The sequence below is a fragment of the Herpailurus yagouaroundi genome, unplaced genomic scaffold (assembly GCF_014898765.1).
Source record: "Herpailurus yagouaroundi ecotype Mexico unplaced genomic scaffold, PumYag 28, whole genome shotgun sequence".
Taxonomy (NCBI): Eukaryota; Metazoa; Chordata; class Mammalia; order Carnivora; family Felidae; genus Herpailurus; species Herpailurus yagouaroundi.
The window spans coordinates 124,083,684-124,094,535 of record NW_024412376.1 but is presented as its reverse complement, the minus strand read 5'-3'; the positions used below and the strand labels follow the sequence as shown (position 1 = coordinate 124,094,535).

Sequence of the window (10,852 nt, the reverse complement as noted above, 5' to 3'; positions counted from 1 at the left end):
TGATGTTCTGGAATTTCATTGCACATTTAAGTAAAATAATGAGTATGCCCTGTGAAGAACCATATCGGGCTGTTAGAAGACTTTCCCGGTCTGCAGTATCCCTGTCTCAGGCCCACTGTCCCTACTGTCCCCTCCCACTCTTTACTTTCCCTCTCCCTCCCTTGCTCAAACATTGCATTTCTAGGTGAAGGCTAAAGAGGAAGCAGTGATGTTCTCCAAGGGGTTCAGAACAAAGTAGCATGGTCTCTGACGAAAGCTTAACCGTGGAGAATGATTGAGAATTGTGCTGTGCTTGCTAGATCACAGTCTGCATTGCTCTTTGTGTTGGTTGAATATATTCCGTGTGCCTAAAGAGAAAGAGTTGGCAAATTCCTCCCGGGGAGAACCAAGCAATAGGTTGGGGGTGGAGATTCCTGACCTTCTGCCGCCTTAGTTGAATAGCCTCACCTTTCCATTCTCTGTTCCTATTAAGTTAGGGGAAATGATACTGAACCACCTCCTGACAGCATTCCCTGGACTAACTAGTGACTAGAAAAGTGTGCTGAAAGTAGCCTCTTTTTAAGTCTCCAAGTCGTACCTCATCGTCTGTACTAACATTTGTTATCAGTGAGCGTGGATCATTTTGTGTCCATAAAACCGTGTTCCGTATTACATTTTTAATTCAGTGAGTGGTTATTGCTAGAATTACTACCAAAAAAGAGGGAGACTTTTGAGATATTTTTATATGGCACTTAACAGATAGTTTAAGGAGACTATACATATTTGTAGAACTCCCTGAAAATTCAAGGACCATTGGTAAGTAACGTGTGTCGAAATGAACCAATATATTAAAGAAATTCTTAAAATAGTGAATGAGCAAGTAGAAATTTTTTACACCTATCTAAGCAATTTCAGCCCACCCTTTCACATTGCTTATCAGGGAAAAAATCATTTAACTTTTTTATAAATTACATATATTTGTCTAACCTAAGATGTTTCCAATAAATGGACGAGACCCAGTGGAGGTGGCAGTGATCCACAACTAATTCACGTGACACATACATCATCATGTTTCTCAAATACCAGTGATCTAGAAAGCCAGGTATTGGTTTCGCAGAAAGCAAAATTTAATTAGCCACATAAAAACTAATTATAAAGAGCTACTCTATGCACATAATTGAGAAAGTTTAGTATTAAGTCTCTTCCTCAGAGAAGATTCTCAACTCTTGAAGCGCGTAGAGGACAAAGGAACACAAGGAATTTCTCAGCAGAAAGACAAACCTGCCTCCTGAGTCTAGCCCTCTGGTAAGACTTCATAGCATGTGTGTAATTTTTATCAGGGCTTCCTGGCCCACACAATACCTTTCTATGGATTGGAAAAGATACCACTCAGGATATCTGCCTAGTAGCAGAGCATGAGCCTTTATGGCCACAAAAGACAGCAGGTGATGGGACCGCAGCTCAGTGAACAGAGCTCGGGCTGGATCTCAGCCCCACTCACCCTTCAGGCCTGGTGTCCTTTGTGCAGTTTTCAAACTGCACAACCTTCTATAGCAAAGAGACCTTGCTCATCATGCTGCCTATCTGTCTGCAGATTCTGTTCACTCTTGAAAGACTTGATTTCATGGAATCATCTCGCTGAGAAAGACCATAGGAATAAAACTAAGACAAGGTGGAAATAAGCAGCCCATGCAAAACACCTGTGCTTCCACTCACAAAAAGGGGGAGTTTGGTGGACAGCAGGTGAGTGACCCTCAACCAGTAGAATGTCAGCCCCAAATAGAGAAAATATTTTGCTTAGTTTCTGACTACCAACTCCTGTCTTTCCAGCTCATTGTTCTAGTACGGCAACTGCAACAATCTTTCTACCCTGTTGGGACTTCCAATCTGTTGATCTCATGGCATTTTCATTGTCCTTCGCCCATAAGTCTTCCCTTATCTCCTTACCCTGCTTAAATTCCAGGTAAATCACTATAATCATTCCTTCATATAGATCCTCAACTCTTGTGTCCTCCTACTGATTTAGCAAAGCCACAACCCTGGTTAGATTCAGCTGTTTCTCTGTGTGTGCACCCACACAGCTGAACTGTGTGTGGCTGGAGAAATACAGTCCACAGACCGCCACTCCAAATTCATGAACACTAACCTCAAATGGTCTTCAATGCTGCAGCCATATTAATATTCTCTAGTCCGTTCACTCTCCCCCTCTGCTGACTGTCTTAATCTCTGTGCCCAGGAAAATGAAGCTACTGGAAGAGAACCCCCACAGGTTACCACTATCTCCTTCACCCACCTAAGCATCTGCTCCCCCATACGCTACTTTCCCTCATTACTATTGTTGAAGGATACTTTTTTTTTTTTAATGTAAAACCATGGGGCACCGGGGTGGCTCAGTCGGTTGAGCGACTGACTTCTGCGCAGGTCATGATCTCATGGTTTGTGAGCTCGAGCCCCGGGTCGGGCTCTGTACTGACAGCTCAGAGCCTGGAGCCTGCTTCGGATTCTGTGTCTCCCTCTCTCTCTGCCCCTCCCCCACTCATGCTCTGTCTCAGAAATAAACATTAAAAAAATTTTTTTAAATGTAAAATCATGATTCTCATACAAATATGCAATGAACATGTGCCAACAATTTTACTTAACTTGTTAAGCAATTAAGGAACCAGTAAGATGTTAGAACCAGTTCAGTGAAGAATTCCTAAGAGCAGGCACACGTATCAATAATGAGGCATGCCAAAATGAATGTCATAGATGCATATTAATTGCTTAATACTTACAAAACTAGTGTCTACAGTGGGGGGAGGGAAAGCACTCGTTCCTTCATCAGACCACATTCGTTTGTATGTCTCTGCAAAAGAATTATTTGCATTCCTGTCAGTTGTCTAGGAGTTGTAAAATAGCTCAAAGACAAGGGGCAGACAGCCCAAACAGTGTGCCAGAAAGGACACCTGTAATATTTTTTGCTCATTTCAAAGTCATTAGTTTTTTCCTGAAACTACAAACAATCTCTCTGGATTTCTTTCCAAAGTTAGGCCCCCTACTTGAGCACTTCTTCCTCCCACTGGATCATCACGTTTTTGCCCTTTTCTGGACATTTCTATAAGCAGACAAATACCTTTCGAAAACCTTCTAGCCCCATTTCCCTTACCAGAGAAGCAGTTCCTTTCTGGTTTGTGTGTTTTGTGTTGTCATGTTCGTTTTGGCTTTTTGTTGCAGCAAAACAAGAAAGGTTTGCTGGAGTCTGATTAACGTTGTTCTCCTTCCCACGTTCAGCCCACGTTGGTCACTCTGTAGACCTCATGGCTGCCATGAAACTGCTGCAGGAAGGTCTCCAGCGACCCTGCCTCACCCAGTGGTCGCGTCTCAGCATCCGTTCTGATGCAGTAGCAGCAGCTGGTCACATCACCTGGATAACTTCCCCTGATTGTCCCCGAGACACCACACCTCTGGCTTTTCCTCCCATCTCCCTGGCTGCTCCTTCCCAGCTTCCTCTGCGGACTGCGTCCCTCTCTTCTGACTTCTGATCACTTGGAGGGAGCGTGCCAATTCACAGTTCCTGGTCCCTTTCTCTACACTCAGTGATCTCATCCAGTCTTTAAATACTGTTTATACGCTGACAACCCCTGCATTTATATATCCAGCCTAAACATCACTCCTGCGCTCTAGGCTCACATACACAATTGCCTACTTAACATCTCTACTTGATGCATAACAGATATCTCAAGTTCGACATGATTCAGTTAATTTATTTTTTTTATTTTATTAGTGTTTATTTTTGAGAGAGAGAGAGAGAGAGACAGAGCACAAGTGGGGGAGGGACAGAGAGAGATGGAGACACAGAATCCGAAGCAGGCTCCAGGCTCTGAGCTGTCAGCACACAACCTGACACAGGGCTCAAACCCATGAACTGGGAGATCATGACCTGAGCCGAAGTTGGATGCTTAACCAACTGAGCCACCCTGGCATCCCTAAGTTAATTTCTGATTTTCCTCATTCCCCCACATCTCCTCCACCTACAGTCTTACCATTTTTTACTTTCTCAAACCAAAAACGATGGAGTCTTCTCTTTCCCTCACACTGCACAAACCAATCCGTGGTTCTACCTTCAAAATACATCCAGAATCCATCCCTGTTATCGTAACTCTACCAACTACCATCCTGATTGGAGCTGCCATCATTTCTTGCCTAATTTACTGCAACAGACTCCTAACTGGCCTCCCTGCTTTCCCCTTATTCCTTACAGCTGATTCTCAACACACACCAGACGGATCCTTCAAAAACCTATATCACATCATGTCAGACTCAGAACCTTGCAACAGCTCCCAGTTTCTCTTAGATAAAGGCCAAATTCCTATAATAACCTCCGAGCCCCCATTGGATCTGGCCCCCAGTCGCCTTTCTTACCTCATCTCCTACTATTTTTACCCTCATTCACGCTTCCTACACAATGACCTCCTTGCCATTCGTTTTACATGTCAATCCTGTTCCTCTGTCAGGACCTTTGCACTGGCTGTGCCCTCTGCCCAGATAGCTGCCACATGGCTAACTCCCTCACCTCCTTCAAGTCACTGTATTAGTTATCCACTGCCGTGTAACTAAATATTCCAAATGTTAGCAGTTTAAAACAGCAAACATCTGATAGTTTCTGTGCATCAGGATTTCAGGTGTCACTTAGCTGGGTGTCTGTGCCTCAAGGATTCACTGCAGTTAAGAAGGCACCGGGGCTGAGGTCTCATCTGTAAGCCCCACCGAGGAAGGACCCACCTTCAAACTCACTCACCTGGTTGTTAGGATTCAGTTCCTCGTGAGCTATTGAATGAAGGGCCAGGAGTCTGTGAGTTGCCTGTTATGTGGCTCTCTCCACAGAGCGGCTCATAGTACCACAGAGTGGGTCCCATCAGAACAAGCAAGCAACAGTGTGCAAGACAGAAGACACGGTTTCTTTGTAACCTGGTCTTGGAAGTGACATCCCATCACTTTTACCACTTTCTGTTTGTTGGAAGGCAGTCACTAGGTCCAGTCCACACTCAAAGGAAGGGGATTATACAAAGGCAGGATGATGAGGAGGTGTGGATAATCAGAGGCCATTTACCACTGTGACCTTCTCACTGAGGTGACCTCCTTATGTATGTATGTGTGTATTTTTTCTATTAAATATAACTTATTGTCAAACTGGTTTCCATACAACACCCAGTGCTCATCCCAACAGGTGCCCTCCTCAATGCCCATCACCCACTTTCCCCTCTCCCCGCAACCCCCCATCAACCCTCAGTTTGTTCTCAGTTTTTAAGAGTGTCTTATGGTTTGCCTCCCTCCCTCTCTGTAACTTTTTTTCCCTCTTCCCCTCCCCCATGGCCTTCTGTTAAGTTTCTCAGGATCCACATGAATGAAAACATATGGTATCTGTCTTTCTCTGCCTGATTTATTTCACTTAGCATAATACCCTCCAGTTTCATCCATGTTGATACAAATGGCAAGATTTCATTCTTTCTCATTGCCAAGTAGTATTCCATTGTACATATAAACCATGTCTTCTTTTTCCATTTGTCAGTTGATGGACATTTAGCCTCTTTCCATAATTTGGCTATTGTTGAGAGTGCTGCTATAAACATTGGGGTACAAGTGCCCCTATGCATCAGCACTCCTGTATCCCTTGGGTAAATTCCTAGCAGTACTATTGCTGAGTCATAGGGTAGGTCTATTTTTAATTTTTTTAAAAATTTTTTTTTCAACGTTTTTTATTTATTTTTGGGACAGAGAGAGACAGAGCATGAACGGGCGAGGGGCAGAGAGAGGGAGACACAGAATCGGAAACAGGCTCCAGGCTCTGAGCCATCAGCCCAGAGCCCGACGCGGGGCTCGAACTCCCGGACCGCGAGATCGTGACCTGGCTGAAGTCGGACGCTTAACCGACTGCGCCACCCAGGCGCCCCGTATTTTTAATTTTTTGAGGAAGTTCCACACTGTTTTCCATAGTGGCTGCACCAGTTTGCATTCCCACCAACAGTGCAAGAGGGTTCCCGTTTCTCCACATCCTTGCCAGAATCTATAGGCTCCTGGTTTGTTCGTTTTAGCCACTCTGACTGGCGTGACGTGGTATCTCAGTGTGGTTTTGATTTGTATTTCCCTGATGAGGAGTGACGTTGAGCATCTTTTCATGTGCTGTTGGCCATCTGGATGTCTTCTTTAGAGAAATGTCTATTCATGTTTTCTGCCCATTTCTTCACTGGATTGTTTGTTTTTTGGGTGTGGAGTTTGGTGATTTCTTTATAGATTTTGGATACTAGCCCTTTATCCGATATGGTGACCTCCTTATTTAAAGTCACAGCGTAACCCTCTCTCATTTCCATCTCCCTTTGCTCCTATGACTGGTAACAATTACTTCCTGTTTTGCGGTGGTTTGTTCTGTAGCAATGGCTAACTGATGCCCTCTCCTCTAAAAACTCTACAGTGTGCTTTTTCACTCATGCTCCTTATTTTATTCTCTGTCTCTCCTCACTGGAATGTAAAATGTTGTTCTGGGGTTTCCTATTTTGTTTTGTTTTGCTTGCAGATGTATCCCCAGCACCAGAAGAGTGCCTGGTACATAATAGACACTCAATAAATATTCACTTAGAGAATGCTTCTATTGTCATTGTTTTCTGCATAATCACTGATCTCCTGCCATTACCTTGTTGCAGAATTGCAATAATATCTACCTTATGAACACTGAGCACAGCTTATATTCACATATTCCCATGTGTGAAAAGCAATGATCCAATTGTGCATTTATACCACCCAGAAACCAGTAACAATTATAGTAAAGAGGAAATAACATGAAGTTCAGTCAAAAGAAATGGTTAGGAATCCATAAATCATTATAATCCCACCTACATGTTTTTTAATCAGGTTTTATAAAAGAAAAAGTCAGCACTTTAAGATTTCTTGCTTCTTGACCTCTAGACCTATTACTCTGTGGCCTGCTATAGCTAACTCCATGATTTTTTGACATGTGGATTAGATAAAAATCTTTGATAGTTAAAGAAAAAACAAAAACCCATGCCAGAGGAAGTATGTAGTCCAATAAATTGGAAATAACTTAATCTGTTACTCTGTAATACTCTTTGAATTCTGTGCTTATGAAATGGTGAGAATAAGTCCTTTTCAGTGCAAATGTGGCCCATACTAAGGACTGAAAAGGGTGGACACTAGTTCAGTATTCCATTTCCCATTCCCACTGATCATCATGGCCAGATTGTATTTCCAATTCATCCCTCTCCTTTCCCATCTAAAATTGTCTGTTGGAGTCTCTTTCCATGACTTTGCTTTTTAATACACAAAAGCAAACTTAAGATTTCAGAGTAATCATGCAATTCAGGACGACAGCAATCGGTGAGGGGCAGTTAAAGAGGAATGGATTGATTCCCTTTGGTCTCTTCCATACTCCAGGGTCTACGATTCCGAGAGTAAAATTTGTTAGTGGGTGAGTGCCTCCCATGAGATCAGGCTCAGAAACTTGGAGATGGACGAGACCTCAAAATTCTTGATTTTTCTAAATAATTTATTAATCTATTATAAATGTACCTAAATCCATTTTGAGCCTCTTGTTCACGATCTCAGTAATATCTTACCTTTGGTGATCTTGTATTCTCTAAGCTTATTACACTTTTGTCTTTTATAAAACTCCCTCTTTCATTCTCCAAGAGTTTTGTTTTCCCAATCTAGGATTCCAAAATGTATAGAACACATCAGTTCACCCTATCCACAATCATGATTTTATATGCTTTCATGTTTTTCTCTTCTCAGAACAACTTTCCAGATTGTCAAGTTATTAAATTTTGTTGTTGTTATTTTATATAAGAGGGACACAGGCTTTTAAGTCAGATGAATTTTATTTGCATTCCCTGGATTGCATCTTTATCAGGGTGTGGTAATTTAGATGCAGAAGCCACTGATAGCATGAGGATATGTCAGAACTGAATAAGCATCTGACTGTGCCATTTTTGGCATGCATGCTAATAAACTGTACTTGTTCATAACGTGTAGACTTATCATCAAGATGAAAAGGCATTTAGGAATATGGCCAGATCTTAAAACTGGTTAGTTAGGGATTCACAAGGGCATGGCTGTCTGCAGATTGAGCATTCCTTGTGACTTGCCTTACAATATCCAGGCCTGCCTTTCATTTTCATGATTTGACAAGGTCTGTCTTCATTACCATAGACTTCAAACTCTTTTTTTTTTTTTTAGTTTATTTATTTATTTTGAGAGAGAGCAGGAGAAGGGGGAGGGTCAGAGAGAGAGAAGAAGAGACAGAATCCCAAGCAGGCCCCACACTGCTTGTGACACAGGGCTCAACCTCACCCACCATGAGATCATGACCTGCGCGGAAATCAAGAGTCGGATGCTTAACCAGTTGAGCCACCCAGGCACTCCTCAAAACACCCTTCAAACTCTTAGAGTAAGTGAAACAAGAAAGACCCCGAGGCAACTACTTCTGCTACTTGATGGAGCTATAGCACCCTGATTTGCCTATTAAAGGAGACAGTATTTAATTAAAAGTTATAGACACAGTTAGAAACCTCTCTCCTTCCTTCATCTCCCACTTGCACGAAAGGGTCCTTTGGATTATACTCAAATCATGAAGCCACTTTAGTTGCGTGTACAACTTCTCCAAGTTTCAGGAAACATTTCCTCACGTGTGAGGAAACATTAAAATACCACTGTATAAATTTATACATAAATTCAGACTTACATAACACTAATTTGTATCAGGAATTAAATCTGTTTAGAGAAACTGTTCCATAAGCACCAACACTCTAGAAGTACTAAAAGTTATATTTCAAAATAATTTATTAGAAAGTTATCTTAGCATTGTCACAGCCTATAAAACATTCTTAATAGTTGCATCAACAGAGAGATCTTCTCCAAAATGAAAATGATCAAAATCTGTTTGAGATCTTGCATTTGCCAAGAGTGACTCATGTTGCTTTCACTCCTATCTAGTGAAAAAGAAACTGCATGAAGTGAATTTCTCATCTACTGAAAATGAAAATAAAATGACAGGGTAAATATTGGTGAATTTGCAGACAAGTAAGCCAGAGAAAATTTCATAATCAATTAAGATATCACATTAATTATTATTATTTATTGTATTACATAAAATTCTGACACTGAAAATATTATCTTATAATATTTAAGTTCATGTCATTGCTCCTATATCACTATGACCCCTATTACATTAGTACCTTTTTTTTTTTTATATATGAAATTTATTGTCAAATTGGTTTCCATACAACACCCAGTGCTCATCCCAAAAGGTGCCCTCCTCAATACCCATCACCCACCCTCTCCTCCCTCCCACCCCCCCTCAACCCTCAGTTTGCTCTCAGTTCTCAACAGTCTCTTATGCTTTGGCTCTCTCCCCCTCTAACCTCTTTTTTTTTTTTTTTTCCTTCCCCTCCCCCATGGGTTCCTGTTAAGTTTCTCAGGATCCACATAAGAGTGAAACCATATGGTATCTGTCTTTCTCTGTATGGCTTATTTCACTTAGCATCACACTCTCCAGTTCCATCCACGTTGCTACAAAAGGCCATATTTCATTTTTTCTCATTGCCACGTAGTATTCCATAGTGTATATAAACCACAATTTCTTTATCCATTCATCAGTTGATGGACATTTAGGCTCTTTCCATAATTTGGCTATTGTTGAGAGTGCTGCTATGAACATTGAGGTACAAGTGCCCCTATGCATCAGTACTCCTGTGTCCCTTGGATAAATTCCTAGCAGTGCTATTGCTGGGTCATAGGGTAGGTCTATTTTTAATTTTCTGAGGAACCTCCACACTGCTTTCCAGAGCGGCTGCACCAATTTGCATTCCCACCAACAGTGCAAGAGGGTTCCCGTTTCTCCACATCCTCTCCAGCATCTATAGTCTCCTGATTTGTTCATTTTGGCCACTCTGACTGGCGGGAGGTGATACCTGAGTGTGGTTTTGATTTGTATTTCCCTGATAAGGAGCGACGCTGAACATCTTTTCATGTGCCTGTTGGCCATCTGGATGTCTTCTTGAGAGAAGTGTCTATTCATGTTTTCTGCCCATTTCTTCACTGGGTTATTTGCTTTTCGGGTGTGGAGTTTGGTGAGCTCTTTATAGATTTTGGATACTAGCCCTTTGTCCGATATGTCATTTGCAAATATCTTTTCCCATTCCGTTGGTTGCCTTTTAGTTTTGTTGGTTGTTTCCTTTGCTGTGCAGAAGCTTTTTATCTTCATAAGGTCCCAGTAATTCACTTTTGCTTTTCATTCCCTTGCCTTTGGGGATGTGTCGAGTAAGAGATTGCTACGGCTGAGGTCAGAGAGGTCTTTTCCTGCTTTCTCCTCTAAGGTTTTGATGGTTTCCTGTCTCACATTCAGGTCCTTGATCCATTTTGAGTTTATTTTTGTGAATGGTGTGAGAAAGTGGTCTAGTTTCAACCTTCTGCATGTTGCTGTCCAGTTCTCCCAGCACCATTTGTTAAAGGGACTGTCTTTTTTCCATTGGATGTTCTTTCCTGCTTTGTCAAAGATGAGTTGGCCATACGTTTGTGGGTCTAGTTCTGGGGTTTCTATTCTATTCCATTGGTCTATGTGTCTGTTTTTGTGCCATACATTAGTACCTTTAACTGCACCTTTTTCCCCTGATTTTTGAACAGAAGTCCCACATTTTCATTTTGCATTGGACCCAGCAAATGATGTAGCCAGCCCTGACCATAGGTAAGAGCATGACAGTTTTTGTCATCAGTCATTACTGAAGACAGGTCGTGGTTGTGAACGCTTAAGAAGTGTAGAAAGGAGGGGAGCCTGGGTGGCTCGGTCAGTTAAACGTGACTCTTGGTTTTGGCTCAGGGCATGATC

General features: G+C 42.0%; 1 long non-coding RNA gene across 1 annotated transcript; it reads right to left on the bottom strand.

Moving 5' to 3' along the window:
* Nucleotides 1–8,790: 8,790 nt before the first annotated feature.
* Nucleotides 8,791–10,644, bottom strand: LOC121035516 (uncharacterized). The gene is made up of 2 exons (XR_005792926.1): nt 10,615–10,644; nt 8,791–9,203 (listed from the first exon to the last, which is right to left on the bottom strand). It is a non-coding gene; the product is annotated as an uncharacterized LOC121035516 (long non-coding RNA).
* Nucleotides 10,645–10,852: the final 208 nt, after the last annotated feature.